Source organism: Myodes glareolus, chromosome 24 (genome assembly GCF_982192425.1).
Source record: "Myodes glareolus chromosome 24, mMyoGla1.1, whole genome shotgun sequence".
Classification (NCBI taxonomy): domain Eukaryota; kingdom Metazoa; phylum Chordata; class Mammalia; order Rodentia; family Cricetidae; genus Myodes; species Myodes glareolus.
Window position 1 is genome coordinate 4896551 of NC_142049.1, and position 22921 is coordinate 4919471.

Below are 22921 nucleotides of genomic sequence, written 5' to 3' on the forward strand. Positions count from 1 at the left end.
CTCTTCAGCAGAGCCCTGGGCTGAGCTCCCAAAGTCCAGCTGAAGAGTGGGAGGAGTGAGAATTTGAATGAAGAGGTCAAGACCATGATGGGGACACCCACAGAAACAGGTTTCCTGAGCTAATGGGAGCTCACCAACTCTGGCCAGACAGGGAAGGAACCAGCATAGGACCAAGCTAGACCTTATGAACGCTGGTGACAGTTTTTTGGCTGGGGCAGACTGCAGGGCCACCAGCAGTGACACCAGCATTCATCCCTGCTACTTGCACTGGCTTTTTAGAACTTATTCTCTTTGGATGGATACCTTGCTCAGTCTGAATATAGTGGGGAGGGCCTTGGTCCTTCCTAGGAGCAAAGTTCCTTGTCCTCTTTGAAGAGTGGGTGGAGGGTGGGAGGCTAAGGCGGAGGGAATGGGTAGGGGGAGTGAGTGGGTACTGGGACTGGTATGTAAAATGAAAAAAAGGTAGTTTGTTTTCTTTTTAAAATAGAAAATAATAATAATAAAGAAGGGTGAGTAGCTGGGGGAAGGGAAGTCTGTGAACTGAAGGAAATTCTGGGTGGGGGAAGAGGTGAGAAATTTGGGGTGCTTGCCTAGACTGTGAAATGTATCACAGATACCTGTGACACCGAGGGAGCCTGGAGGCCAGCATGGGCTTCGATATGCTGACAGGCCCCGCAGGTAGCTTGTGTCCCTTCTGCTAGGGGTGAGGAAAATAGCTCATCTGGGCAGCTGGGAATTTGCTTTGCAAGTTCCGGAGCGATTCCGGATTTTGTCTAACTAGCAGAAATCCTCTAGTCCAGGTTAAGTTCCTTTCTCAGTATTTGAACTGTCTTTTGGAGTTCGGGGAACTGGAATTCCATTTTGACCTGACAAAAATCTTCTTTAGGGTTTTTATCACTGTGATACACCATGACCAGAAGAAAACAGGGAAGAAAAGGGCTTATTTACTACATCACTGAGGGAAGTGAGAACAGAAGCTCAAGGCAGGATCTGAAATGAAGGCCAGGGAGGAATGCTGCTTAGTGCCTTGCTCTCCTTGATATGCTCAGCCTGTTTCCTATTAACCACTCAGGACCACCTCTGCCTAAGGGCAGAGCCACCCAGGATGGGCTGTGCTATCCCCCATCAATCAAGAAAATGTTTCCACAGGCTTGCCCACAGCCTGCCTTAGGAAGGTATTCCCTCCCCTGAGTTTTCTTCTCTCAGATGACTCCAGCTTGAGTCATGTGGACAGGAAATTCTCCAGTGGAGATCTCAGGATGCAGCTCTGTACGCTATGGCTCTGTGTGTTGTGGAACCCACTGTGGTGGCCTCTGATGCTTCACTGCTGTGCTCTGTGGAGTTGCCGGAGTCCTCTTGAGCAGTGCATTATTACATTGGCTCTGTAGCCAGTGTGTTAGCTGACTCACATGCTGAGATTTCCCATGCTCAGCCCAATACCTTATTCATCAATGACATGGGAAGGAAGATTACGTATTTAGCATTGCTGCCTGCTTCAGAGACCACCAGGCATTGTTGAAGATCCAGTTCATCCATTCTCAGCTTCTTGAGTTCTGGACCTTTTTATGAACAGTTATAATTTTCATTTCTGTCTGAAAAGTGGTTGTAGGTACTTTGGATCTCTACTTTGGAGACTGAACTATGCGGTGAGAATGTTGTCTCAGGCAGGTACCGTCAGGGCTGAGCGCCCATGGTTGCAGCAGCAGGAGAGTCCAGGCTGGCCTTGAAGTGAATTAGCTCTGAAACTCTCCGGGCTTACTTTAGCAAAAAGTTATTTCTTCGGTCACTCTAAAACCGGTGTGTACTTGGAGGCCCTATACCGTCCTGGAGTTCTGAGTCATGACTCCGACTCTGGCTGCTTTCATCAAATCAATGTATCTTTAACATGAGCGCTAAAGAGTTGTATGTGGTTTTCTCTTTGTTTTAAATAATTGCTTTCAAAAGTTGATTCTGTCTCATACGGATCCTACCAGCTTGATGATAGATACATGGGGAGCTGGGACATGAGGACTTACTCTGTGTCCTCAGGAAGGAGGTCATTGGTAAACTAGCTCTCCTCAGTGGGCCGTCATTGTCCCAGCCTGCTTTTGCCTTCAGCCTCCCCGTTCTACACCATTGCCACTACTTTCAGCTTTTTGGCCAAAGAAAGTGACCCATTCATCTACGTGGTCAGCCACTGCCCAGCTCCACTCACCCTAAAACCTTCACAAGAACACAAACCTATACTAGAATACTACGTGGTTAATGATTGGGACCCGCGCTTCAACACTGAGGCCAGTGCTGACTGTATTCAAAACACTATTTTTAATGTTCCCAGAGGACCCCAAAAGTATAGTCAAATCTTCCCCTCTAACATGCCAGTGTGTTAGGGAAACCTTGTTGGCGAATCTGTAGTCCAGCAAACCTATCATGATGGTATACAGAGAATAAGATTCTCATTCACATCCCGAGTCTGCCCCTAATTTAGTCTATGACTCAAGATCTCAGGGTCTTGCTTTCCTCATATGTAATTCATTTCTTCATGAAAGATGAAAATAAAATAAAGAATGCTAATACTTATGAATTTTTTTTCACTATTAGACACGTGCATGCACTTAACAGAACTACCCTCTAAAGCAGATACAGGTTGATTCCTATTTAATGCAAAAGGAACTCATTAGCTAACTCGTACCAGGCACACAGCTACTGTGTATTTGAATTCACACCCAGAGCAGTAGGACTCCTGATTCCTGAAGTTACCACACTAACTTGCTCACTAGTATTGGCTTTTCTTGCTTTGTCTTTCTTCGTTAATCATTTAAAGCAGGTTTTGCTAGAAACCACTTGGAAAATGAAGAGGCAGATAGTTCAAGACACTGATACTGTTTAGAGAACCAGCAGAGCTATAGAGAACATTTAATTTGCAATTCAAATGGCATCTCTGCTGCTGCATGCTGGAGAGTCTAATAAACACCCAGTGTGGAGAGGTCCCTGCCTGCCTTAACTACTTTGGTCTTCAGTGTCAGCTGGGCCAAAATTGAAAACCAAATCATTTTCATTAGAACGTGAAATAGGCTTATACTTCTTTTTTCCTCGGAGAATATATTTTCTGACAGCCCCGGGGCTGAAGCCTTACACTGGACCACACTTAGAAACTTCAGGAGACTTGCACGGAAAAGGAAGAGAGGAAAGCATGTGAAAAAAGACTTGAATTACACAACAACACAAGGTTTTCATGACCGCAGAAACCAACAGTCTCGGTGCTCTCAAGCACTTATCTGGGCTGGGGAAGCCTGAGTGTGTCTGACTCCTTCCAGCCTGTTGCCTGTCTCTTCTCTCCTCAGCACCTACACCTATTGGCTAACTCTGCAGGCTTTCGTGAGCTCCCTAATGCCAAGGTCTGCTCGCTGAAGTATCCCTGTCTTCAACTCACTTCGCTTCAATTCACTTCTTTTCGGATTGACAGGGAATCCCTTTTTCCAAGAACCAAGGTGGCATTCACTGCCTCTCTTTATTAAGAGATTAATAATTGAAGCCATCATGGGAGTATCTGCTGTCCTTCAGAATGCCTGAACAAAAATGCAGCTTGTACCTGTGTGCAGAGAATGAACGGTAGCTGTGTCTCTGTGAGGTGAATCTTGGTTCTTTGGGCTAAGACTGCCTAGTCCGGATAATCTCTACTTCTGGAAACTACTTAGAAGGCTATAAATTAGAAGAGTAAATGCCATGAGTTCCAGGGAAGCAGCCTGGCTTAGGGCATTGGAGAAACAGGATGCTGAGAGCAAGGTGATGAACTGATTATTTGTGTGTTTTCTGAACGAAATTTATATTTACAATTTCCCTGCTTTTATTAAAAAAACAGATTGCACTACTATCTTTTTCCAACCACTGTTCACTATTCACATACAAAGCTGTGGAAACGGTCGAGTTGAAGCAAGAATTTGCTGCCCCAACACGGCGGCTGCGCATGGTTACCAGTTGGCTTTACAAATACACGATTACAGAGAAATGGGAAGAAGAAGGCAGGAATGCATAGTAAGGTGGGTCACAACTGTGGACCAGGACCAGGGATTTTTTTCCAAAGTGAGATGCATAATACTTGTATTGATACTGCTCCTCCCTGTAAAGGGATGTACTCCTGATAGTCAAGAGGGGTCTTCAGCATCCTTCGTTTATAAAACAATGCTTCATTCCAAATTAAACAGTTAACCTAGGATTTCTAGTATTTACCTGAAAGCAATCTTCTTTGTAGGGGCACAATGTCTACGTCCACTGCTGTAGAAATTTTCAAGTTCAAAATGCCTTTGGACTTTCACCATTGTCAGATTAGTGGTTCTCAGCCTTCCTAATGTTGTGACTCAGAAGGAGTTCCTTATGTTTAGATGACTCCCAACCATAATATTATTTTCATCGCTACTTCATAACTGTAATGTTGCTACTGTCATAAATCATCATGTAGATATCTGGGTTTTGATGTCTTAGGAAACCCTTGTTAAATGATCTTTCAACACCAAGGGTCACGACTCACAGGTTGAGGAACCACTGGTTCAGCTACTAATTATCTATTTATTTATCTATTAACTCATCTAATTATCTAAATGTTATATTAGATATAGCATCTGCTTAGTGTAATAAATGCAACATTGTTAATTTTTTTCAGAAACAATTCTACAGAAGGTCCTTTTGCATTCTCAGATATTCAGAAGCCTGGGTTTGTGGTCCCTCATTCTTCATCATCTCTGGGAGGCAGATCCCTCTGTCAAAACTTCTCTCCCACATTAGAAGTCTCTTCTGATGACTTTGGTCAATATGTGTCTCATTATTTAGGACTCCATCTGCAAAGACCTCAGGATCAATCTTAATGTTGTAGTAATTCCTTCAAGTTCAGTTCAAACCGCCCATGGTTCTTACCCATCACCATCCAGGGCCTTATTTTTTAGAAGCACTGAAGTAAGAAGCAGCACCAGGGGACTTAAGGTGAGGCCAAACTCAAGACTCGTTCAGCTCTAGTTGGAAAGCTACAGTCTCGCCGTTGAGATTAATAGACGCTACAGAAATTTTTAGAGCACCAAACACATCACAGAGATCATCATCATCTCCACTTTTAGATTAGAAATAAAAACAGAAGCAAATCTGTGAACTCTGATAAATTTATCATTCCCCAATCATTTCCAAAGGAGACCTCTTAATGGAAAGTTCACTAAGAATACACACACACACACACACACACACACAAGTACACAGACACACAAGATACATGCACAGACACACAGATACACACACACACACAGGAACCCTATCTTCTAAAGGACATCAACATTTTTTATTTTAGAGGTATCTTGGCCAATCTATACAGCTCTTGCCAACTTCCCCAGTATAGAAGGATTTCTGAAGTCGACATTCCCAGTTAATAGCTGGACTCTCCTGATTGTTACACAGCTTCTACCTTCCTTCCCTTACTTACAACCTTTTCTGTCTCAGAGCCTATGAACATTCTTGAATTCTGAGTTCTCCTTGCAAAAGCCCTGAGACAGGAGAGTAATAGGCAGCAATCATCCCTATCAAGGGTCAGAACTGAAAGCGTGGCACTCTATTAGAAGAATTGCCAATGCTGCTCATTCATGTTGTTGTTTATTACATCAACACCTTTATTCTCCTCTATTATTTAACAGTAATGACATGACATTCAGCTCCCAGCCTCCTCCAGTCCAGGAGACCTTCCTGGTTATTGCTTGGGCTTTGCTTCCTTAGGTAGCTTTCAACCCCCCAGAGATGTATTGGAGGATTCCCAACCTACCTCTAAAACATACTTCTCCATAAACTAATTCCAAATAAAAACATTAGCAATTTCACCACCCTGACTGGAATCAAAATGCAACAAAATAATAATAATGATGATTGAAAGACATACACTTATCTGATTTGTTCGTGTGTTTGGGATCAAACTCATGGCCTTGTACGGACAAAGCATGCTCCCCTCACTGAGCTACATCTCCAACAAAACAAACAAACAAAAATAATGAAAACCCCGTAAACTGATAGCAAACTCAAGTGATTTTCTTTTCACAAACTAAGACAAGCTAGATAAAGCCCTCCAATTATAAAACATAAATTTAAAGAAACTCTGCTACTCCTCATTGAAATTAAGTTACAGTCATAGTACTTTTCTTTGTATTAATAGATATTCCCATTGTGGATAACATAAAAGTACCTTTCTTTTAAAAAGTTCATTAGCATATATTATATACAAATGTAAATAATGAAAATAATGGGGTAAAAGAATAAAATACTTGGAAAATTAATTGGAGTATTTTAACTGATTTTCAATTTTCTTCGAACTTCCTGACAGTCAAGATAAATACAATTAGAATTCTGTGAAAATAAATATGCTAAGTTAGTGAGAAACAATTTGTGTCTCTAAACTACATCATATACAGTTTGAGAATTGGGGTTCTGACAGCCTCCCACAGGAAGCTGCAGTCCCAGGAGAAAGCATTGAGAGCTTTCAGGGAGATGCGCTCCTGACCTCGACTCTGCCACAAGGAGGCGGATAGAGGGGGACAGAGGCGAGTAGCTTTGCAAAGATTGGGATAGATCAGAGAGTGCAGGTAGAATTTGTGTCTGTCTCTGTCTCTCTCTCTCTGTGTGTTTGTGTGCGTGTCTGTGTGTGTGTGTGTGTGTGTTGGTATTTGTGTGTATGTGTGTGTGTTTGTGTGTGCGTGTACACATGGATGGGCATTTCCTACACTTTTGTTTGTTCATAATAAAATTTCAATTAAGTAAGAAAGATAAAATTCTTATGTGCTCACAAATTACCGGGTAATTAGTACCAACGGCAAACAAATGCCCTACTGTTTAATAGGGAATTTAGCAAAATAGTCTCTTTTCTCTGTTTGCCATATCTGGACGTGGTCTTCTATGTAAACATAAAGTTGTATACAAATCACTCCCATGCAGAGCACCCAAAATAACAGTCATAATCCCCCCAATGAATGAGTATCACACATGCAGACTAGTGGCCTGTGTATGGAGTGGACTCTTTTAAACTGTTCAGAGAACAGAGATCTTTTTGGAATGCCCTTCCAATACCTTCTTCTTCCTTCAATTTTATCAAGAAACATTCTAGACTCAAAGGGTAATTGTAAGGGAGAACTCAGCACAATGCCAGAGTGAATTTCAGTCAGATTTTTGCAATGGAAAACCCTTCAAGGGTGGGGTTGGCTGAGTCATTAGCATAGTGTAGAGAATGGGGCATTTCCAAACTTTCTGTCTCTGCTCCCCTTGTTTCTCATTTCCTGAGTCTTTTGAGAGAAGAGAATTGCGGTCAGTGACATGTGAGGATGGGGAACATGCCTAGCACATTCCTCTCACGTGCTCAGATGCTGTGTGCTGACCTCTCACTAAGGGTGAGGAGTACAGGTGTCCTGGCAGGCAGCTCCTAAAAGTGCACTGTCTCACCTTTGCCACACACTGCATAAGCAATCCTGCTGTGGGCCTCACACCTCCTGCAGGGAACTGTCTTTGCATGTTTCCCTCAACAACATTCTGAGGTTTTAAATCCCCAGAATAGGGAGATGGACTAATTTATCACTGTGTGGCTAAACCCTAGGTCAAGGCTGTGTGAAGGGTTAAGACATCTGAGATGTTCTTAAAAGAAGTATGATAATATGATTGCAACAAAAGACTCTATCTAGGAAGTAAGTAGCATCAGCAGCAGCTTTCTGCAGGCTCAGATTTCCTGCCGGGGTGCTCATTCACAAGACAGGCGCATTGATGACTTATGTTCAGCAAATGCAGCAGTAGGATAATATCATTTCCTTGTGAACAAGACCTTCTGTCACGTCAATAGCCAGAAAATGGACATTCACCCCCAGAAGTCCATTGGTGACTTCCAGCACTGGGTTATTGACTTTGGGTTTCACTCTAGTGATCATAAAGGTGTTCCTTATCTCCATGATTGGCATTGTTAAATCATCTTGCATCTTTGACTTACTCTTTTGAGAAAATAGCTTGCTTTAAAGGTAATCTGTTAACTGTTGGATAGTGTACAATGGGAGCTGGCCTTGGCCAAGTGCTTCCCTTTAAAAGATGGAGATACTAATTGGGTGATGGTGGTGCATACCTTTAATCCCAGCACTAGGGAAGAAGTTGCAGGTGGATCTCTGTGTGGTCAAGGCCAGTCTGGTCTACTGAGTGAGTTCCAGGATAGGCACCAAAGCTACACAGAAAAAATCCCTTCTAATCTGATACTAGATACTGGCTCAATTGCTCAGTAGAGCAGTATGTGGAAATACATCGTCTTTCTATTTAAGAAAGAATCAACATTGTATATGTACTCCCACAAGTTCCTCCACTCTGTTCTGAAGACATAACGGCTGACATAAAAAATCATCACTTTGTAAACAGTGTAATTAAATTTATTTATTGAGCAACTTATTCGCCAGGTGATTTATTTTTGTGGTTCAGCTTCTGGATCAGCCTTGGTACTCTCACACATCACAGAGCAGGGGTGAAAGTAGAGAGGGGTGCGCTATATGAGGGGAGCACCAGATAAGGAGGAGATGGGGTATGAAGAACATAGACTCTAAGCAAGGTGGGGACAAGAAGAAGGATGGTGGGCAGTGACAATGTCGAGCAAAACCCATGCGAAGGACTTCAGGCGTTGCTCTGGAGATGGTCGAGATCCATTCCAAAGTGCAAGTAAAAGCCAAGAAGTTTTTTTTTAATAATTGGTATAGCAGTATGATGGGGTGTTATTCTGTAATATGTTGGCTAGAAGTGCAGACAAATGTATCTGAAAAGCACTTCAAGTATGGCTAGTCCTAACAGAGATGGACCTTAAGTATAAGGTGCATGCAGTTTGTAACAACCTGAGTACAAAGTAATACAAATCTTATTATTACAAGCCTGTGCATTGAAAAGGTACTATTTCATCTCTTATGGCTTAAAATTTGCTTATTACTAAGGCACCCGCCGCTTGTTTTTTACCATTTTCACATACTACCAAAAAATTCAAATTTAATGTATTTCACGTTATCTCGCCCCCCAAATATATTCTAAATGTTAGTTCTAGGTAGAGCTACCAGGAGTTTGGGTAGAGCAAAAGATCGGGAAATGAAAAAGAAATGAGATGCTTATATAAGTGAATTCAAAGCAGTTCGTTTTTGTCTATATGTGCATGTAAATATATGCAAACATATATGTGCATGTAAACATATATAGACATATAACTGAGAGGTCCACCAAATCCCAAAGCATCACAAAGGTAAGAAATTCTGTCTAAGCTTGGAGACAACTTTTTCCCAGCCTTGGCCATTAGGATTGAGTGAGATGCACTGTAGGCTTGTTTTTTTCTAACTCTCCTTGATCATGCATCATCTCCATTAAAGCAACAGGGCCCCAGCACCCAGGCCTGCTTCCCCGGAGCCCACTGCTCCAGCAAGAAGGATGTGGTGGCCACTGAGCAGAGGATAACTCACAAGGTGGCTGAAGAATCACAAAGCAGAAAGGCCAAGACTTGGTCATAAATCCATTGGCAAAGGACTTGCTTATGCTTGGCTAGCGAAGACAGTGAAGAAAGACCTAATAAAACTGTCAACTGTTGAATCATTAAAAAATAATTTTGGGTGACAGATCATGCTATGACCTTTGGGATATTATTCAAAAGGAGATAAAAAGTAAAAAGGGGTTGCTGTAATGAAGTCTGTCCACTTGTGCTCACCTATGTGTGTGAAAACGTCTTCTCAATGCTTGTAATTAACAAAGGTATTAAATAATAAGAAGACCGACATTGAATCTGCTCTATTCTGTATTCTGTCATTCTCTTTGGGAGTCAGAGTCAGCCATGGACACATGAACCAACTGAAAGAATTATCTGATATTCATTTTCTAAAAAAATCTTGTTTCCATTTCTAATAATTATTTCAGTTAAAAATATGTGCACATGGTTTGATTAATATGTAAATAATAATTATAATTACAACTCAATCAAGAAGAAAAAAATTAACAGTGATTTATGTTCCAGGAACTGGGAAAAATCTAATTTACATATGTTAGGGTTTTTTTTGAGAACTTTGATAGGTTGATCAATAAAAGACTTTCAAGCATAGCAAATGAATTACACTGAGATGAAGGAATGTGGATGAAGTGGACTGAAATACAAATTAAAGGAGAAAAAAACAACGAATATGTTTTCTTATTGCTAAGGAAGAGCTTGTTGTTTTGTTTTTAAAATGAATGATGGTGAACGGGCAAATGGCCCTAGCACTTAGCTTCCCATCTAATATATTCGGAAGAGCGATGCGGCAGTTTTACATTTAAATGTCGTTTTTATAATATGCTGTAAATTATTGTTCCCGCAACTATTTATATTTGTGATGGGAAATTGTAGATGTCAGTAAAAAAATGTACAAGCGGATACATAGCGATATGCTTGTAATTCTCCCATAGGCCATACTGATCAAATGACTTAGAGAACACGCAGTAGGAGGGTAGATTTGAAGTTGCTTGGTGACCTCTTCAGGTCAGCTGCTGAGGTAGCAGGGTCTGCTGACTTGGAGTAGTGCACACTTCCAAAAGATCATTCTGGGCTAACCGCATCAAATTAGTGTTTGTTCTGGCCTCCTTCTTCACTGGGAAGAGTTGTACTCCAGGCATTAAATGCCTCTGTGTTGGTGTTCCATTTTCTCATGAAGGCACTCTAAGCACACACACACACACACACATAAACACACGCATGCACGCACTCATGTGCGCGCGCACACACACACACACACACACACACACACACACACACACACATACACACGTGCGCGCGCGCTCCTCAGCTGTGTTGACCGCAGTGGCGCCTACTAAGAGAGAATTTCTACTCCTGATGCAGTAAGTTCATTGTAGCACCCTTTAACTGAGGCCCAGGGACCATGTTTTCTACCAGCATGGTTTGCGGAGGTGGGGGGTGTCTTTTAAGAATCTGCACGGTATATGTCACTGCACACCAGAACTGTAACACAACACTATACAGACAGCCTCTTTCTTCTGTGCCATAACAGGGAATTATGCTTCTGAAAGGGACTCGGAGTTCAGACCATCATTTTCTTTGCACCCCAGGGAGCACACCTGCTCCACCCATCAATATCTGATGGCTACTGAGAGGAGGGCAGAACTGACATGCTGTCAAAACTCATCAAGGGAAGAGCAAGAAGCAAGTTTGAACTTGTGCTCCAATTGCCCATGGGGAGTCTGAGTAATTGGGAGATGGCTCCCTTTTCCTCCTGCAGGATTTGATGTAAACAGGCTGCAGGGGGTGAGACAGAGGAGGGGGAGCCAAGGAGAAGGAGACTCCGTGTACCATAAAAGCTAGCATGGGAAAACATGTCTAAAATAATTCATCCGGCTTTTGTGGTTTCTGTGGCCAGGTCCAGAGGCGACAGCTCGTTTTATAGTTGTAAGAAATAGGGATTTAAATAGGTCCCCCACTGGACTTTGTTCTCTGGCATCCCTAGCTACCCTGTGCTAACTCAGGGACCTTCCTCATACTGCACTTGCATATTGACTCCAGGTCCTTTCTCCTGCTGCACATGCGCATTAACTCCTGTTCGTTTTCAAACAGGCTGCCTAGGCTCTAGGCACACGCCCAGTCTGAGTGCATAGGAGACAAGGGTACAGGCAAAGGCAGTGTCCTGTGAGATTGGCAGTAGATGCCTAACACGGAGCCTCCAAGGCTCTCTGTGCCTGCCCTTCAGGACCTTCTTGTCAGCAGTGTCTGAAGTCACAACCTAGTGCTCAGCTGTTAATATGCTTTGTTTTTTGCCTATTTCTTGTCATAAATGCATTCTTTATATACAACTTACAATAGTTTACAATTGGCTTTATGGTGATGATAACTCCCAAACAGAGCATTTTGAATAAGGGAGTTCGTGACAATGAGAGTTTATGTTGGGTGCTTCCAGGTTCCGTAGAGTCCTGTGTGGGAAGGCAGGACAGAAGAAAACGCTGGCCAACATTTATATTGCATAAACTTTGTACCAGACAAACCTTGTGCCAACTTCAGGACAGCAGTAGAGCAGATGGATTATCCGCCGAGGTAGAGCTTGAATTGAGGAAAGACCAGAAAATAGAGACCTAGTAAATGACCCATCTAGGTATGTCTACAAATATCATAGAGACTAGGCATGGTATCACCGAGAAGCCCAGAAGTCAAGGAATCAGATGTATTCAAAAATGAAATGCCTTTAAAGAGCATTGATTTCATGGGCAAGAGGCAAATGTGACTCATACCTCCTCCCTGGAAGGTGCCTTTGTTCTGTCTGTGACATATGTATGTTCAGTTGTTTTGGGTCACTGGGTCTCAGCTTCACGGGCATCTGAGCTAAGCTAAGTAACTAGAATCCCTCCTCCTTCAATCATGGTGTCAAAAGGCAATACTGTGAGCAAAAGAACCATGCAGTCAGGAAAATTCACAAGCAGTCGTTTTCAATCACTGGGATCAAAGACAATGAAGCAGAAAGTATGGATGAAGGAGAGACAGCAGCGGACATGACAGACAAGAAACAGGACCCAGATACAAACCCACATGGGGTGGGTGGAGGATGGAAGAGAAGAAGGAGAGAATGAAGGAGCCAAGTGAGTAAGAGGAGGAGGGAAGAACACAGGAAGGCAGGGAAGAAGGGAGGGAGGGAGGGAGGGAAAGAGGGAGGGTAGAGGGAGAAGAGATTGAGAGAAAGCTTTATAATAGGTCTACTCATCCTGCTGGCTGTTGAAGCCTACATGTGGGATCTCTTGATAAAAGTCAGACAATCCTAATCTGTGTCATAAATACATCTTTACAGTCGGACAGATGTCAGTCGAAGCATACAAGTCTGAGCTTTCTCTACTACTAACTGTGCTCAGCATAAAGAAACATTCGGCTGAAAGACATGCTGTGGGTGGGTTTATTCTGAGTTCTCCAGTCTGTGTCCAGAAACACACACCTGAGTCCAGCAACTCATGAAAGACAGCTACGGTCCAAGATCCTAACTGACAGGGATCCATTGGGTTACTAGGGGACAATATTGGTGTGTATTTTCACTTAATTGATTTTGCAGGTATGCATTTAAACACCCTGTCTACAGATTAAAACTTATCGCTTCTGATCACTCCAAGACCTTATATACAAAGAACCTTTATCAATCTGTAAGTATTCCCAATAACTAATGGGTTAATATCTGACTCCCACAAGCACAGCTCCAGAGTAATCTGCCCACTATATTATGTATCTATATAGTTTTCTCTAATTGCTATCTCACACAGACACACACACACACACACACACACACACACACACACTATCTATATAGTTTTCTTTAATTGCTATCTCACACAGACACACACACACACACACACACACACACACACACTACCACACCACAGCAATCCCCCCACATATATATGATCTTAGGGCTGACCACTTGAGACTGGATAACTTATTAGAGGTATATTGCTTGGAGAAGGTCATTGCTCCTACTCTCAGTGTACCCCAGCTTCTCGCGGCTCCATGGCTAAAATTGTTCCTCTGTGTATTTTACTGTATCCTATGACAAAGCCTATCTTGGAAAGGAATCCCTGAAGAGCTCAGGCTAGTCAAAACATGGTTTTTATTTCATGACAGCTCTTACTGTCCCAGTACCCGTGTCTGCTCTGAACCCTGGATGCCAGATGACTGTCCTTGTTGCATCTTTTCAGCAAGTCAGGGAAAACCTATTCAAACACCATTTTTTCCTTAGCCAGGGTTTTTATCTGGCTTTTCTTCCTTTGCTGTTTGTTCGAGGCTAGAATTCAATTGCTTTCACTTCTCTGTTTCCAATGCCCCTCGACCCCCGCTATTCTGCCTCTCCTAGCCCACGTATCTAAACTCAGACAGTGCTGCTCTCACCATGCCTTCTCAACAGTGGCTGGTCCCACGTGGCCAGAGTGCCACTGAGGCACTTAAGTGTGCCACTTAAGTGTACTAATCATAGTGAGGCCCTTGGCAATGCCATTGGGTCATTTTTCTTATGCCACCAACATCTTCTATCACCCCAGCCAATCCCAACCAGTGTCTAATTGAGGCCTCTAAAAGGATCAGCAATACCTGAAGGTCTCATATTCCATATATCGACATTTACCCCCCACTTAAGTTGTACGATCTATGTGGCTATTTCATGCTATATTTCTGAGCCTAGAAATAAAGCAGGTCTTTTGCTGAAAGGATATACCATTTGTGTGAGCTTTCTTCCTTGTGCTGAATTATGAGAAACCCTTAAAATATCAGCTGTCTCCAGCCTGAGGGTAATTTTAGTCTAACATTTTCTATTGATTTATTTCCTTGAGCCTATAAACAAGTGAAAGTATTTTTTTTAGTTGATCTCAAGCTACTTCTAAGAAAATAAAGCTTAATTCACAAAGACATCCACTGTGTCAAAAGAGCTAACCTCACCCTCCCTTTAATCCTATCTGGACAGAAACTGTGATACTCGAATGACCTATGTCCAGATACTCATAATAGAAGACTCCAGAAAAGAATTCTTTCCCATTTCCCATGTACAAATCCTCCTATCATGGTTTATTTCAATCTACCAGTACTGCTGGACTTAGATGTATAGAGAATCCAAAACAATGTAATACAACATAATAGATATAATGATAAAATAGATGTAAATATCCTCCAAAGTCATGCAGTAGTCACATGTAAAGCACAACTGACAGATGTTTTCATTGTACAGAAAGGGAAGAAAACCTTGTTTTTGCGCACTCCTAAAGCTGTAATTATGTAGTTAGCTTTCTCCGATGCTGTGGCTTGTGTTGAGACAGAAAATCATGATGATAAGAGCAAGAGGCGCAGCCCGGTCACTTATCTGACAGTGACCAGGAAGCTCAGGGCACATAAGGCACAGAGGACAGAACACAGTTTTCCAGGTCATCTCATGCACGTCCTTGCTCTAACTAGATCCACATCCTGTTCTCCAACACTTCTTTAAACTGCACCATCATCTGGGAACGAGAGGTATTATCCATGAACCTGTGGGGACCATTTCCTATTTAAACTGTTTAAAGGAACAAGTTTTGAGTTACTATTACTTCCTGTTTTAAAAATGATCTATTTTTATGATATGTCACATCACGCAATTATCAGTTATGGCTGTTCTAGCACTGACAAGCCAGTAGCACTTGCTCTCATTGTCCATCTTGCCAGGCTGGGTAATGAACTCCATGTTGGAAATGTGATAATACGTTCTGTAATTCTACTCCGCCTGAAGCTTCGCATAACAGGGTTTCATCTACTTACATGGTTATATGGACTTCTTTCTTTTTTGTCACCTTAAAAAAAGTGATATTTTTAAAAGTTTTGAATCTTGCTCTTGTTCTACACACAGTTTTAATATTAATCTGATGTTTCTCTTTCAGCTTTGACTTATTGAACCACCATCAAGCAAGGCAGCTAAACCAGCCTACAAGTCACGGCTGATTCTTCCTAATTATTTTGTAGTCCACAGTCATGTCTGTTTACTTTCTGAATTCATCCTTAGCCTCTCTTTTATGACTACACACTACATGCTCCATGCTCCATTCTACATACTAGTTTCCTCTCCACATCTATGAATACCATTCTTCTGATCTGTACTTTATTGGAAAATAAAGTTTCCAATAGAGCCTTGACTTCACGCTTCCTGTCTGTCTTCTCTGCTGCTCCCTTAGTTGTTGTTTGAAGCTCACATATAATTTGCCCCTTGATGTAACCCTTATTACCCCGGGCATAATTACAACACCAATATCTCCCATATTTAGCCTTTGCTCACCATTCACCACTTCCGGCTATATTTCTACTTAACACTCCACTAAAATCAAATTGCAGATTTGCTGCTGGCACTATAACCAGTACATGCCCTCCTCTATGATTCAATTTATCTTCTGGTTTTTTATTGACATGCTTTGTCTGTAGTAACCTGCTCATAACTTTATACAAATCTTTCATCTTTGAAAATACATCATACTTCTTTTAAGAAGGTTTTTTATTTCTGCACAAGAGTCTTACACAGTATCCCTTAACTCAGGGTCTGCCTGCTTCAGCCCCTTAAGTACTGGCATGACAGACATGTACCCTCATGCCCTGTTTAGGAAGAGATGACTAATTCCTTATCATAGTGTAGTGTCTCGGGCATGAAATGGACCACACACATTTGCTCTGAGGACCAAGCCTAACTAACAGCTCCAGCTTCTGATCTATTACCAGTTTATTTCAGTCAAGGTCACGGTCTACACGTTTCTCTCCACCACTTGTAAAGTATATATGGGAGAGGCAGGTTCGTTCTGCGAGGCAGTGAGTAGCTTTGGTTTGAGGAAGTCCCAGTGTCCTTAATGTTTCTGTGGGTCTGCAATGCAGTCTAAGACACTTATGCTGGTCCTCCTTTCTCGCTGCTTTCTCTATATACGCCAGACCTGTTCCTTGATCTGAACGTTCTGCCTTCTCCTACCTTCTTTGACAATAAATGTCTCTCATGTTATCTTAATGCTTTGTTTCTGTGAGGGCTGTGACTAATACAGTGCCCAACATTTTACCCAAATATATTGCAACATACCATGCATGCATGTGATTATAATGTATGTGTGTGCTCTGTGTATGTTTTTTGTGTGTGTGTGTGTGTGTGAGAGAGAGAGAGAGAGAGAGAGCGAGAGAGAGAGCGCTGGAGGGAGGGATGGAGGGAGGGATGGAGGGAGGGAGAGAGAGAGAGGAAGAGAAAGAGACAGGAGGAGGAGGAGAAGAAATGAGGCTGTGAATTCAAAAGACAGGAAGTTTGCTATTCATCTTTTTATCTTAGCATTTAGAGACATCCTGGTTGATCAGTAAATGTGAATGAATAAATAAATCTGATGAAAATTTCCACTCTGAAAAGTAGGTGCAGCGTAATTCTTGGAATAATTTACTGTGCTAAAGTTTCTCAGAGCATGAAAATATGTGATATGTCAGAAGTATGGCAATTTCATAAAAGGTATTAAAGCACTATATCACCATTTCAACTTAATTGCAGTGTATAAAATAACTTTAACTCTGAATGTGGAATCAGCCAATATAAAATGAGTGACTTAAGATATTTTTCACAAGGCTGTGTTTTATAGTAACTAACTTATTTCTTCTAAAATTGATCGTGAATAAACGCTAGTTAGAATTATCCCTAGGAACTTTGGAGAAGGATAAATGGAAATGGAAAATATTCTCACTGAGAGACTCCATAAATATACAACAATTTAGAAGGTGGCATAAAGCCCGGGGAGACATCGCTCTGCCATTCAAGGTGTGCCTGTTTCACCTCACCCATCACCAAACTGTATGCATGGAGTGTTTGCGTCCCAAGAGCTGTTAGAAACACGGACAGGGGAAACATGCAACCGATGCAGTTTGTGAAATAATACAACATTTAAAAAAAACCCTTTATCCTTTTGGTGATTCCATGTCCACCTTCCCCCATGTTTTATTTAAACATTTTAAATGTCCACACAAAATGCTCCATTATTGTCATACATCTATGTATACACACATACATCATTGTAAGCTCATATTTACCACCCGTCTTACTAGTTTTTCAGTCTTTAAGGGGTTGTACTTATAAAATCTTGAAAACTGAAAGTCAAGTAAATTAACTGCTTCTATTTGACTATGATCAGATTTTTTTAATAAAATGGAGTAAAAAAATCTTTGACCTATTTGTGTTACTTGGTAGATTCTATCCTAAATTGTTGCTGTTGTCTCTTGTTCAGTACTTGAGTGCCTCTGAAGTTTATATTCCTTATGCATGGTACCATATCATATTGTCTCTTTAAAAAATGATGGCATATTTTGCATTTTAAAGTATTAACTGAGTAAAGCCATGCGGTAGTGATACATGCCTTTAATCCCAGCATTTGGGAGGCAGATGCAGGTGGATCTCTATGAGTTCGAAGCCAGCCTGATCTACAAGATCTAGTTCCAGGAAAGGCTCCAAAGCTACCGAGAAACCTTGTCTCAAAAAAAACAAATATGTGTGTGTGTGTGTGTGTGTGTGTATGTGTGTGTGTATGTGTATGTATATGTATATATATATATATATATATATATATGAGTGCAGGTGTATTATTCATAAATTTGTTTACTGTTTGTACTCATATGAACATATGTGCACCTTTTGGGTGTTCCAGCTACCCTGATAATTATGGACACAGGGAGGTTGAAGGAAGATCCAAGGTATTAAGAAACCTTCAGTGTAATGATGGAAGATACAGGGATACTCGATAGAACTATTATGTACTTTGGGAATAGTCTCTGGGAATAATCCACTCCTTTAGGGCACACAGTGTGAGCCCCCATTGGTATTGAACTTTCTTCACCATTTCCTTTCTCTATTTCTAATAGGACTGATCTCCATACAGCTTCCTGTTTTTATTTAGTTAGGGCCGTGTTTTAGAGAACAAGCCATGAGTCACCTTTTCCTGATTCTTTATGGAAAATAATGGAGCTGTCTTGTCTAACCCCAGGGCTAGACCATTAGCATGACTTCTTTTAGCTTAAGTCCTTAGTACAGGATAGCATACAGTCTTTCATAATTCTCTTTTTATGATCCTAAAAACATTTCTCCTTTTTTTTTTCTGAATGTGTTGCTGTCTTCTAACTGGGTTTTTCTATGTCTCAGTTCTAGAGTGAAATATTTAATCTTTCTGAAATAGCACTTCATATCCTTTTCCTTTTGTAATTTATATTTTCCCCTTTATTTTACATATTGACCTCAGTTTCCCCTCCATCCTCTCCTCTTGTTTCCTCCCCCAACTCCCATCTTACCTTCCTGCCACGCCCCATCCACCCCCTCCTCCTGTCTCCATTCAGAAAGGGACAGGCCTCCCATGGGCTTGCACAAAGCATGGTGAATCAAGTTGAGGTAGGACCAAGCTTCTCCCCCCGCCCCCAACTCAAGGCTGGGTAAGGTACTCCAACATGGGGAACAGGTCTCAAAAGCCAGCTAAACACCAGTGACAAGTCCTGATCTCACTGCTAGGAACTTTACAAACAGATCAAACTACACAACTGTCACACATATACAGAGGGCCTAGGTGGGGTCCATGCAGGCTCTCTAACTGTTGGTCCAGAGAACATTCGCTCCCACAGGCTCAGGTCAGCTGTCTCTGTGGAATCCCCTATCATGACCTTAACCGTCCCTGACTCATTCAATCCTTCCTCTCTTTCTTCAGTGGGACTCCCAGAGCTTGGCCCCATGCTTGGCTGTGAATCTCTGCATCTGCTTCCTCCAGTTACTGGATAAAGGTTCTGTGGTGAAAATTAGCGTAGTCACCAACCTGATTGCAGTAGATGGCCAATTCAGGCACCCTTGCCACCATTGCTAGGGGGTCTTAGTTGGAATCAACAATTAATAAATGGTACTTCGTGAAACTAAAAAGCTTTCATAAGGCTAAGTTTTAGGTGGAAGTCCTACTGGTGTCCATATTTATCCAAAAAGTTTGGAATGTTTGGGATCTGCAGCGGCGACCCCTCCCTTGGAGCTGCCCTCTTTAAACTTCACCCCGGAGAAAGCCCACCAAAAGTCAGTCTCTTCTTGGGGCTACTCAGGACCACGTCTACAGGCTACATAAGGCCTGGTAGCCATATTTGCCATGTGATATTTCTCATACCCTCCTGAGGGTCTCCCAGGAGTGCTGTGCTCAAATTAAACATGGATTTCTTTATTCGGTTTGATTGGCTTATTACATCGGTGATGGCAGATATCCAATAACAGGGAATTAAGAAATTATCATCAAGGAAACTGTCAATAAGATAAAATGGCAGTCTACAGAATGGGAAAAGGCCTCCACCAACTCCATATCTGACAGAGGGTTGATATCCAAAATATAGAATGAACTCAAAAAATTAGACATCAAAATACCAAATAATTCAAATAAAGATTGAGTACAAATCCAAACAGAATTCTCAAAAGAAGAATCTCAAATGTCCAAAACATACTTAAAGAACTGTTCACCATCCTTAGTCATTAGGGAAATGCAGGTCAAAATGACTCTGACGACAAATGACAATTAGGGTAGTTACCAATCTGACTACAGTAGATGGCCGATTCAGGTACCCTCTTTACTCTTGCTAGGAGTTTTAGCTGGGGTTATTCTTGTGGCTTCTGGGAGTTTCCCTGGTACCAAGTTTCTCCCTAACCCTGAAATGCCCCCATCGAGACATCTCTGTTGTTACTCTCCCCCTCCATCCTGCTTCCAGGTCACCCTGGAGGTCTTTTCCTTCCCAGGGAAATCTGTGTTTCCGCCACTGGGCCCTCCTTGCTATCTAGCCTCTCTTAGCTCTTACACCTGTCAGAAAGGCTAAGGTGAAAACTGTGATTATAGCTTCTGTTGATGTGAAGAGGATGTGGAGTAGGGGAATACCCATCCACTGAGGGTGGGTGAAAAAACTAGTACAGCCACTTTGAAAATTCATATGGTGGTTTCTCAGAAAATTTGGAATCAATCTACCTCAACATCCAGCTATCCCAATCTTGGGCATATACCCAAAGGATGCTCAATCATGCCACAAGGACACTTGCTCAATTATTTCCATATCAGCATTATTCATAATAGCCAGATGGATAAGAAAAATGTGGTACATTTACACATTGGAGTATTACTTGGCAGTTAAAAAAATGACCTCATGAAATTTGTAGACAAATGGATGGAACTAGAAAAACATTCATTCTGAGCAAGGTAACTCAGACCCAGAAAGACAAACATGGTAAGTTCTTATTCATAAGTGGATATAAAGTACAGGGTAACTAGCCTACAATCCGTAGCCCCAGAGAAACTAGATAACACAGAAGGCCCAAAAGGGGATGGATGGATTTTCCTGGGAAGTGGAAACAGAAGAAAGCTCCTGGGTAAACTGGGGGCAGGGTGAGGAGATGGAGGGATGGAAAGACAGGAGGGATTGGAACTTGATGGAGTGGGTTGGGTGCAGGAGGTGCAGGGGTGAGAAGAAGGGCCAGGGAGAAACCTGGTGCAGGGGAGCCTCCCAGGAATCAACAAGCATATTCTTCTTCTATGCTAATCTTCATTCACAGATCTCATCAGGTTCCTTTCCCAGAAACACTTGTGATTTTTTTTTAGATGATGTTATTGGCTCATCACTTTCAAAAGACTAAACTAAAATAATAACAAACAAATCTGTTTTATTGAAAATTTCAAGACAGAATAAGATTTAGGCTATGGCGTGGTTACTGATTACTGTTTTTATCCAGACTTACATTAAGAGAGATCAAGCGAATTAGAATTCCATGAAGAATGTGAAATTCATTAAGGATAGAAGAGAGAGCAGGTTTAATATACCAACAAGGCAACTGCAATTGTTAAAGAGTTTGACAACAATGAAGAGATCACTAATCCTATTCACTGAGACAATAGAAAAATGTGCCATGCAGTTAAGGCTTCACCTACCAAAGGCTCTCAGTTGTGAAAATGAAAATTCATTTGTATGGAGTGAGTGTAAAATGAAAATATCGCCATAGGAGTTCCCTGCTTAACACAATGATATATCGAATAGTTTCTTTGAGGTCAGCCTTGAAGACACCTGGAGCCTCTCTGAGTATGGTCCAAGGGGGGCAAGCTACACATTGATCTGGCAGGAAAACTTGGCAATCTTATCCATGTGGTACTAATTCAATAATTAACAGGCAATAATGAAGGCATCTTACAGGCTTAAACCAAGGTTTCTGAAAACTGCTGAAGGTAAGCAATGGTGGCAGGGTTGAACTCCTTACAGCAGGCACCCTGAAATCTACTGTGTGAAGCTGGGAGGGTGAAGCCTCGATTATGATGGAGAACCTAGGATACTGGAAATGTTAAGATATCATGGAATATCTTGCAAGACTTATTGCAAGCCTGGAGTTGAATTAGCCAGAGGAAGAGGCCAGAGCCAACGCCATGGACTTTGGACTTTGGAGTCCACCTGATTCTTTCATAAGCCCCAGACACCAGGCAGGGAACTGCAGGACTTTTGCTTCTCCCTACTGGTTTTACTTCTGTCCTGGTTCCGCCTTTCCTTACTGTCCTCCTAGTCGTCTTTTTCGGGATGGGCGTTCTTAATTTGTGCCAATGCACACTAGAAACAGACTTATTTTCACTTCACATGGGTTCGGAGTTAGATTGTTTCGAGTCTCAAAAGAAATGTGGTGCTTTTGGACAGCTTTGAGATTGTGAAAACTACAGTACTGCTTCAAGATGAACTAGAATGGATTTTACATTATGCAAAGTGGGGAGTTTAGGAACCATGGGAGAGTGGTATGTTTGAAACTGATATATTTGTCAGGTAGAGAAGGAATGGAGTTTTAATGGTTGACATATGTTGACCAATAGAATGTACTCACTGACAAGTGCACGCTTCAGGGTATTTCCAGGGGTTTCCTGCAGAAATTTCACTGAGAAGGGAAGACACACTCTGTTTGTAGGTAGAACTATGCCATACACTGGAATCCCAGATTGGATTAAAGGAAAGAATCAATTTGAGTGTCGCTACACCCCTGTCTTCGTTTCCTGACAAAAGATGCACTTCTGACTAGCCAGCTCTTGCTTCTGTGAGCATGCCTTCTCCTACCATTCATTCCCCACTTCCTACAGCGGTGAGCTGTAGCACTTCAAGTATAAACTAAAATAAACTCACATTCCTTTACATTGCATCTCAGCAGAGGTTTGTTCACAGAAAAGAGAGAGAAAATTATAACTAGAGCAATTAAAAATTCCCAATAGGAGCATTAAGGAAAAAATTAAAAATACTTATATTATTAACGCTAGCATATACTTTATTTAACAACTATATCTAAAATATTACCATTTCAAAGTGAAATCATTGTAAATACTATTAGTGATAAATATTAAATTCTTCTTTTATATTGATCTAATGAAATCAAGGGTACAATTT